The sequence below is a fragment of the Ornithorhynchus anatinus genome, chromosome 4 (assembly GCF_004115215.2).
Source record: "Ornithorhynchus anatinus isolate Pmale09 chromosome 4, mOrnAna1.pri.v4, whole genome shotgun sequence".
NCBI classification, from domain to species: Eukaryota; Metazoa; Chordata; class Mammalia; order Monotremata; family Ornithorhynchidae; genus Ornithorhynchus; species Ornithorhynchus anatinus.
This window is the reverse complement of record NC_041731.1, coordinates 54,139,996-54,149,887: the sequence shown is the minus strand read 5'-3', so window position 1 is coordinate 54,149,887 and position 9,892 is coordinate 54,139,996. Positions and strand designations below refer to the sequence as shown.

The 9,892-nt window shown below is 42.5% G+C and overlaps 1 non-coding gene across 1 annotated transcript; it reads right to left on the bottom strand.

Annotated features, from left to right (window-relative positions):
* Window positions 1–4,613: 4,613 nt before the first annotated feature.
* LOC114811470 lies at window positions 4,614–4,751 on the bottom strand. The gene has a single exon (XR_003759173.1). It is a non-coding gene; the product is annotated as a small nucleolar RNA SNORA7 (small nucleolar RNA).
* Between the last annotated feature and the right edge of the window lie 5,141 nt (window positions 4,752–9,892).

The window sequence follows — 9,892 nt, the reverse complement described above, 5'->3', positions numbered from 1 at the left end:
TCCAGCTGCCCCCAATATCTACTAGCTCTGAATATAGCCATTATTGTATGATATTTTAACCCAGGATAGAGTCAACCCAGAATACAATCAACCAGGGGGTCAGTAGCCCCATGCTTCCTTACAAGAAGAAGAAGGCATAGTCTCTCAACTACTAGCTGATATTTGGGAATTGAAGAAGTCCTGACAGAGATTAGAGGTGTGAAGAGGTGAAGACAGAAAGAAGGCTGTGAATCACCCTGAATTAGACCACATTTTTATGGTATTTGCTAAGCATTTATTATGTGTCAAACACTGTTGTAAGTGCTGGTGTAGGTAGGAGTCAATTAGGTAGGACACTGTCCCCATCCCTCATGTAGGAAGAAGAATAGGTATTTAATCCCTATTTTACTGTTGGGGAAATTGAGGCATAGGTAGATTAAGTGATTTCCCCAAGGTCACAAAGCAAACAATTAAAGAGTTAGGATTAGAATCCAGGTCTTCTGACTTTCAGCCCATGCACTTTCCACTAGGCCACGCTGCTTCAGTTTGTTCAGCAGTCAATCCACATTAATCCCTCAAATACCTTTGATCGATAAGTACCATTGATTATACAGTTCTCTATTTGTACAGTGCTCTGCACACAATAATCCCTCAATAAATACCATTAATTGATAGATATCATTGATTGACAAATTGAAAAACCAGAACCATAGTCAGCAGAAGAGGCTCGTACAACTGAAACTTCCTGCAAAGACTCAAAATCATATAGTTCCTCATTTACTATTATGATTTTAAGCTTTGAATTAATTCAACAAAGATTAAATAATAATGCTAATATAGCAGTTTAGAGCCCATAAAAGAATTAATGCTATTTTTCCAGAGGTTCTTGAATGATGCCTCCACATTTTTTTAGGGACATAATCTTACTGTATTGTGAGTACATCTGTGACGAATTATGTATATAATTAACAGGGCAGCAGCCCTAGTCAACAGAAATAGACAGGGGTTATAGCAAGAGGTTAACCAAAATTTGCCCAAGTAGATATGGGGACAAGGGAACTGGCCTATTTAATTACAAAAAAGTGGTAGGACTTAGAAACCATCAAGATGCCCTTTTCTTTGAAAAATCTGAAACTGCAGTAGTGGGTAGAAATATTTTGCCTTTGTATGTTAGAGCAAACTATAAGCTCCCTCTCTCTAGACTGTAGTTCCTTGTGGGCAGACAACATGCCTACTGACTCTTTCTGCTTAGTAATAATAATAATGTTGGTATTTGTTAAGTGCTTAGTATGTGCAGAACACTGTTCTAAGTGCTGGGGTAGATACAGGGTAATCAGGTTGTCCCACGTGGGGCTCACAGTCTTAATCTCCATTTTACAGACTAGGTAATTGAAGCACAGAGAAGTTAAGTGACTTGCCCACAGTCACACAGCTGACAAGTGGCAGAGTCGGGATTCGAACCTATGACTTCTGACTCCCAAGCCCGTGCTCTTTCCACTGAGCCATGCTGTACAGTGTTCTGCACATAGTAAATGCTTGATACCATTGAATGATCAATAGATTGATTGAATACTGGAACCAAAAAGATGTAGTACGTATAATTAATTAGAAATGATACCATTAACTTGAGCAATTTACAGTGGAAAAGAAAGAAGAAAATTTTGGACTTATAAAACCATGCACCCTATTAAGAAATGTAAAGATAAATGAAGGCAATCAAGATTGCAATATGAAGCTAATTCTGTATGGAACTTAGTTTTGTTGGATGCAGGTACCCAAATATGTATTTCACCACAAGAGTGGTACAAAAGGTTAAAATTTTAATTAGAACTATGTGTATGCTCATAAGAAACATTCAAATCATATCCTGGAAATAATATGCACCACACAATTTATTGTTGTTAAGGGGAATGATGTGGTGGTTTGGAATGTACAGATATCTATAGCATTTCTGTTTTATTTGCCAAAGGAAAATAGTCTAAATGTTGAAAATAGATATTAATTGGTAATTAAAGCAAGGGGAAGTTATGTATCAACTATATCATTTACAAATAAGGATTAAATTCTGATCATTTCTGCTCAAAGGAATGCAGCATTAATTTTATGAAGAGATAGGATAAGAAAAGCATAATGAGTCAGAAATCAAAACATAGTAGAGGAAATATGTCAACTTGTTAAATATTCACATTGATTAGTGATAGGGAAAAAGAATATATCATCTAGATTTTGTTTGAATCCCCAAGCTTAATTAAAATATTAAAAGAAAATATTTTCCCATGCCCAGATATTTTTGGTAATTACCAGAAATAAGTATATTTGTTTTTTAGATACATTTTGGGGTTCTGGCCGAACACCAATGAAAGAATCTAATAAGGCTGCTGTAATACTCAATATTTCATTTGGAATGGGTACTTTTACGTGGCTGTCACTTACACAGTGTCCTGCTCCCGATGGTTTTACATAAAACAATTCAACAGATACTAGAAGATAGAGAAGGTACAAAAGTGCACATTGAAGATATATTAGTTTGGGAAGCAGCTAAAAAAACATGAGCGAAAACTTGAACCGACGATTAAAATACAAGCAGTCAAGAAACAGAATGAAAGCGAACGTAAATTTAGATTGAAGGCAGTGCCATATTTTAGGGGAAAATTTATCAGCAGGTGGTGTAGAAATAGATCTAAATAGAATACAGGCCGTTACAAACATCTATTTCAAAAGACTAACAAGGGCTTCTGAAGACCTAGTGAACAAGTTCTATTTTTTGGAGAATATATTCCAAATCTGATTATAAAGCAAGACACAGAAGGTTTTTCACTCCCCTATTCCCATTGATACTCGATGACTACTACTGTCTAAATGACTCTGATGAAGTCTTTGATGATGATGTTGATGATGATGATGATGCTAACAACTGTGGTACTTGTTAAGTGCTTACTATGTGCCAGGCACTGTACCAAGGGCAGGGGTGGATACGAGCAAATCAGGTTGGACACAGACCCTATCCCACATTGGGGCATACAGTCTAAATCCCCATTTTACAGTTGAGGTAACTGAGGCACAGAGAAGTGAAACAACTTTCCCAAGGCCACACAACAGACATGTGGCAGAGCCAGGATTAGAACCCATGACCTTCTGACTCTCAGGCCTGTGCTCTATCCGGTATGCCATGCTGCTTCTTCAGTGATGATGATGATGTTAATGACAACGCTGTCTACCATGGGAAACAAAGCATAAGCCCAGGTCCTAAGATTTCCGAACCGAGACCCTGAACAAAGGAATTGATTATAATGTTAGTGGTTTGCTCAGTACCAATCAATCAGTGGTATTTATTGAGCACTCACTCTCTGCAGAATATTGTGCTACGTGCTTGGGAGAGTACAATATAAAAGAGTTGGTAGACGCGTTCCCTGGCCACAAGGAGCTTAGAAAGTGGACTCATCCCATGACTTATCTAAGTCGCAGCTAAGACACCATCTTCGCTAAATATTTAAAGGTTTCTTTGAGTTCAAGAAATTGGCATTTAAAATGGAATTGAAACCCCCGACGATCCAAAAGTTTTGTTTTTCTAGAATAAAACTAAAATTAGCATATTGCCAAAAACAAATTGAACCGATTCCTTCCGCCACTTGCAACAGATGGAAGCATCAGAACCCTGTAACTCCTTCTGTACTGCCCACTCTTAATTCCCAAAATCTACAGCCCAGAAGCTTCTAATAGCAGAGACAAAGTCATATGTCTTGAGAAACAGTGAACTTGAGCCAAATAAATAGGACTAAAACCACTGGCTATTGCTCCGTGATGTCCATAATTTAGTTGTTTATACTCATTTATGTTCATGTCTGTCTCCCCGTCTAGGCTGTAAGCTCATTAGAGGTAGGGAACGCTTCGACCAACTCTGTTACATTGTACTCTCCTAAGTGCTTAGTACAGTACTCTGTACACATTAAGCGTTCAATAAATAAGATTGATTGATCTATGTTTTGACCACAGGTTGAATTCCCTTTCATTATTACCTATACTAGAAAAAGCCCTTGGACTACTGAGTAGTAATCTGAGGGTCTGGCAAATGCTGAATAAAAATGTCTGAATGAATAAATGAAAGGTTCCTGGGACAGGAATATTTGGATCCACTCAGGCCATTTCCAACCACTTCCAGCATCTTGGTGCATCTGTGGTGGCTGTGGCTGCCCCCTATAGTTAGTGATTCTTGAGGAGTACAGGGAAAGGAGTTTATCCTAGTGTTGATGCCGTGCTGGCTGGAAGGGAGATCCTCTTCTTAGGAAGATTCCACACTCTGGCAGGCAGGCACTTGGTCTCTGACCTGCAGAGGAAATCCAACTACTGTTGTCATCAGTTCTTCTAGGAGGAGGAATGGTAGAAGTATGATACCAGTAGTGGTAATATCAGCGGTTATTGTCAGGCTGTCCAGTCGTGTCCGACCCATAGCGACGCCGTAGACACATCTCTCCCAGAACACCCCACCTCCATCTGCAATTGTTCTGGTAGCATATCCATAGAGTTTTCTTGGTAAAAATATGGGCATGGCTTACCATTCCTCCTTCCGCATAGGAAACGAGTCTCTGCCCTCGACTCTCTCCCGTGCCGCTGCTGCCCAGCGCAGGTGAGTTTTGACTTGTAGCAGATTGCCTTCCACTCACTAGCCACTGGCCAAGCTAGGAATGGAATGGGTAGGCCTCTGCTTGACTCTCCCTCCCGTAGTCATGACTGGTAGAGGACTGGAAACTCTCCAGGTGCGACCCTGAGAGGGGAATATCAATAGAAGTAGGAGTAATATCAGTAGTAGCATCAGTAACGGTAGTAGTACCAGTAGTAGTAGAGAGGCATCGTGGCTCAGTGACAAGAGCATGGGTTTGGGAGTCAGAGGTTGTGGGTTCTAATCCACTTATCTGCTGTGTGACCCGGGGCAAGTCACTTCACTTCTCTGGCCCTCAGTTCCCTCATCTGTAAAATGGGGATTTAGACTGTGAGCCCCATATGGGACAGGAACTGTGTCCAACCCGATTTGCTTGTAGGCGATAATCAGATACTATCGTTATTATTAGTAGTACTAGTATTTGTTTGTATCTACCCCAGTGCTTAGTACAGTGCTGTAGAATTGTTTCTGACTTATAGCGACTCTATAAATGAGAAGCAGTATGGACTAGTAGCAAGAGCCCGGGCTCGGGAGTCAGAGGTTGTGGGTTCTAATTGCGACTCCGCCACCCATCAGCTGTGTGACTTTGGGCAAGTCACTTAACTTCTCTGGGCCTCGGCTACCTCATCGGACGAATGGGGATTAAGACTGTGAGCCCTGTGTGGGACAGCCTGATGGCCTTGTATCTACCCCAGCGCTTAGAGCAGTGCTTGGCACATAATAAGTGCTTAACAAAATACCATTATTATTAGTAGTAGTAGTAATATCAGTAGTAGTAATTTCAGGAATAGTAATAGTTTCAGTAGTATTATGGGTATCAGCAATATTAGTATCAGTAGTACTAGTATTCATTCCTTCAATATTATTTATTGAGTGCTTACTATGTGCAGAGCACTGTACTAAGTGCTTGGAATGTACAATTTCTGATTTACTACTACTACTAATACTTTTGGCATTTGTTAAATGCCTACTATGTGCTAAACACTGTTCTAAGCACCGGGTAGGTACAAGGTAATTCGGTTGTCCCACGTGGGACCCTCAGCCTTAATCCCCATTTGACAGATGAGGTCACTGAGGCACAGACAAGTGAAGTGACTTGCCCAAAGTCACACAGCTGATGGGCGGTGGAGGCGGGATTAGGACCCATGACCTCTGATTCCCAAACCCGGGCTCTTGCCACTGAGCCATACTGCTTCTAGTATTAGTGTATCAGTAGTAGAATGAGGAGGAGTCAAAATGGCAGCATCAGTAGTAACAGTAATAGGAGATGCTGCCACAAGAAATAATGGAACTGACTGCATCTTTTTGACCTAAAACCAGGTTAGAGAAAAAGCCAGGTAACTGAATTTTCCCACTGGGAAAATTCATTGATTCCCAGTGGATTCTATTAGCTCAGGAGGAAGAGATCTCTTCGTATCAAGCGAATAGATTTGGTTTGGAAGCTTAACATCCGTCAATTCCGGTGACCCTGTCACTGGGCAGGGATTGTCTCTATCTGTTGCCAAATTGTACACTCCAAGAGCTCGGTACAGTGCTCTGCACATAGTAAGCGCTCAATAAATACTATTGAATGAAGCAACTTTGCCTTTTTCCTCACCCTATTGAAAGTTCTACTGATTCAGCAACGAGGGAATGAAGAAATTTCAGTGCCCTCAGGTAGGGTTTGGGAAACAATGAGGTACACATTGCACACACTGTATGAGACACTGAGGAATTGGGGGCACATCTGCAGTCCTCTTCCTCATATAATTTTTTGAAAGTTTTTTTATTATGTTTACACCCTCAAGCCCAACAGCCTGAAAGAAGTTATTGCAGTGCAGTCTACTGGGTAAATAATGTACAGAGGGTTTGAAAAACATGTAGGCATGTAATTATCCCTTAAACCAATTTCAGGTTTCATCTGGGAAAGTTAATAAAATGGGTTTGCACAAGGAATGTAAGAAATATATTACTGTTTGCTTAAACATCATCAGAGGTGGTTCTCTAGAAGCAGAAATGTGGGGCAAAAACTCAACTCCAGATTTAGTTTTCCAGAGCAGTGAAGTACTACAAAAAAGTGGGTGATGCCTGTACAGTTCTAGGCAGGACGAATCCTCCCTAAAGCTTGGAACAGGATCAATTTCAGGCCAGTAACTCATTTGCATCCCTAAAGTCACTTCTAGCCATTGTCTTTATGGTAAATGTGAGCTAGCCCATTTTTAGGAAGGGTAGATAAAGTCTAAATGATGATAATCATTTGACATACTCTGAGTTCTCACTAGGTGCAGGCCACCACTAGGTATTATGGGATTTACCTCACTCCTCAGGTGATGATATCCCGAGCCTTGCGGAGCTAACGATCCACAGAGAGAAATACCATTACTGCTGAACAAATACTATCATCAATTTAGGGATGGGTGAAATGACCAAACAAGGAAATCCATATAATTTTTTCCTCCTAACTGCGTCTCAATGACCTGTTGAGTCACACACTTTAGCCCACACCAAAATAGGGTGGAAAATAAAGAGAAGCAGAGTGGCCTCTGGCCTGGGAATCAGGGAACCTGGATTCTAATCCTGCCTCTGCCACATGTCTGCTCTATGATCTTGGGCAAATCATTTAAATTTTCTGTGCCTCAGTTACCTCATCTGAAAAATGGGGCATAAACCCTATTCCCTCTTTCTTAGACTGTGAGACCTATATGGAACAGGGACTGTGTCCAACCTGATTAACTTGTAGCTACCCTAGTGCTTAGAACACTGCTTTTACACTCACTCCCTCGGTGAACTCATTCACTCTCACGGCTTTGACTACCATCTCTACGCAGATGACACGCAGATCTACATCTCCGCCCCTGTCCTCTCCCCCTCCCTTCAGGCTCGCATCTCCTCCTGCCTCCGGGACGTCTCCACCTGGATGTCTGCCCGCCACCTAAAACTCAACATGAGCAAGACTGAGCTCCTCATCTTCCCTCCCAAGCCCGGTCCGCTCCCAGACTTCTCCATCACCGTGGATGGCACGACCATCCTTCCCGTCCCGCAGGCCCGCAATCTCGGTGTCATCCTTGACTCGTCCCTCTCGTTCACCCCACACATCCTATCCGTTACCAAGACCTGCCGGTTTCACCTCTACAATATCGCCAAGATCCGCCCTTTCCTCTCCACCCAAACGGCTACCTTACTATTACGGGCTCTCGTTATATCCCGGCTAGACTACTGTGTCAGCCTTCTCTCTGACCTCCCTTCCTCCTCTCTCGCCCCGCTCCGGTCTATTCTTCACTCCGCTGCCCGGCTCATCTTCCTGCAGAAACGATCTGGGCATGTCACTCCCCTTCTTAAACAACTCCAGTGGTTGCCTATCGACCTCCGCTCCAAACAAAAACTCCTCACTCTAGGCTTCAAGGCTCTCCATCACCTTGCCCCTTCCTACCTCTCCTCCCTTCTCTCTTTCTACCGCCCACCCCGCACGCTCCGCTCCTCTGCCGCCCACCTCCTCGCCGTCCCTCGGTCTCGCCTATCCCGCCGTCGACCCCTGGGTCACGTCCTCCCGCGGTCCTGGAACGCCCTCCCTCCTCACCTCCGCCAAACTGATTCTCTTTCCCTCTTCAAAACCTTACTTAAAAATCACCTCCTCCAAGAGGCCTTCCCAGACTGAGCTCCTCTTCCCCCTCTACTCCCTCTGCCATCCCCCCTTTACCTCTCCGCAGCTAAAGCCTCATTTTCCCCTTTTCCCTCTGCTCCTCCACCTCTCCCTTCCCATCCCCACAGCACTGTACCCGTCCGCTCAACTGTATATATTTTCGTTACCCTATTTATTTTGTTAATGAATTGTACATCGCCTTGATTCTATTTAGTTGCCATTGTTTTTACGAGATGTTCTTCCCCTTGACGCTGTTTAGTGCCATTGTTCTTGTCTGTCCGTCTCCCCCGATTAGACTGTAAGCCCGTCAAACGGCAGGGACTGTCTCTATCTGTTGCCGACTTGTTCATCCCAAGCGCTTAGTACAGTGCTCTGCACATAGTAAGCGCTCAATAAATACTATTGAATGAATGAATAGAACAGTACTTAGCACATAGTGAGCACTTAAATACTATAAAGAAGGGTTTTAGGACTGAAAAGTTCACCCACCACAGTTTATTTTCAGTGAGATTAAAAATAACTTTACAAATGAATTTGTTAAATTTTGATTGTTGTTTCAAAATAATAATAACTGTGGCATTTGTGAAGAGCTTACCACGATGAAGCACCGTACTCTGGTCTGGTGTAGATACAAGATATTCAGTCACATGAGGTTCACAGTCTAAGTATTGAAACCGCATTTTACAGATGAGGGAACTGAGGCAAAGAGTAATTAAGTGACTTGCCTAAGGTCGCATAGCAGAGAAGTGGCAGAGCCAAAATTAGAACCCAGGACCTCTGACTCCTACACCTGTGCCCTTTTCATTAGACCACACTGCTTTTCATGAGATAGGGACAGAGGGAGATCTAGTGAGTTAGATACACACCCCAAGTAAATGGTTGAACTCAAACTAGAAGTTATGAGATTAAATTCCTCGACTCAAATAATTGGACTTCAACCCTGCCATAGGCTTGACAAATGAGCTTCAGAAACTCCCTATGGCATCAAGGTGTGAACTGGAAACCTGGAAAATATAACTGAATTCATGTTGCAAGCAGAGAAAGCAATCAGAAGTCATATTAGGGCAATTGCTTTACCTGTCGGAGTCTCAGCTGGAACTGGGAATGAAGGTGCAGGATTTTGTTTCCACGGAAACACACAGGAATGGAGTCATAATGTTGGTATTTGTTAAGCGCTTACTATGTGCAGAGCACTGTTCTAAGCGCTGGGGTAGATACAAGGTAATCAGGTTGTCCCACGTGAGGCTCACAGTTAATCCCCATTTTACAGATGAGGTGACTGAGGCACAGAGAAGTGAAGTGACTTGCCCAAAGTCACACAGCTGACAAGTGGCAGAGCTGGGAGTCGAACTCATGACCTCTGACTCCGAAGCCCAGGCTCTTTCCACTGAGCCACGCTGCATATCCCTGTGAATGTGGGATGAGAGATGCACAGATAAATACTCAACAAAATTAACAACAAAAGAAAGGAGAACAGAAGGCAAGCATGAGAACTACGAAAAGACTAAAACTCTGATTGGTGATCCATTACTGAGTTAAACTAATTAATGATAGCTTATTAATTATACTAAGCTTATTAATGATGGTGATTAATGATATTCATTTGGTGATAATTATGTGCAGAACACTCTACTAAG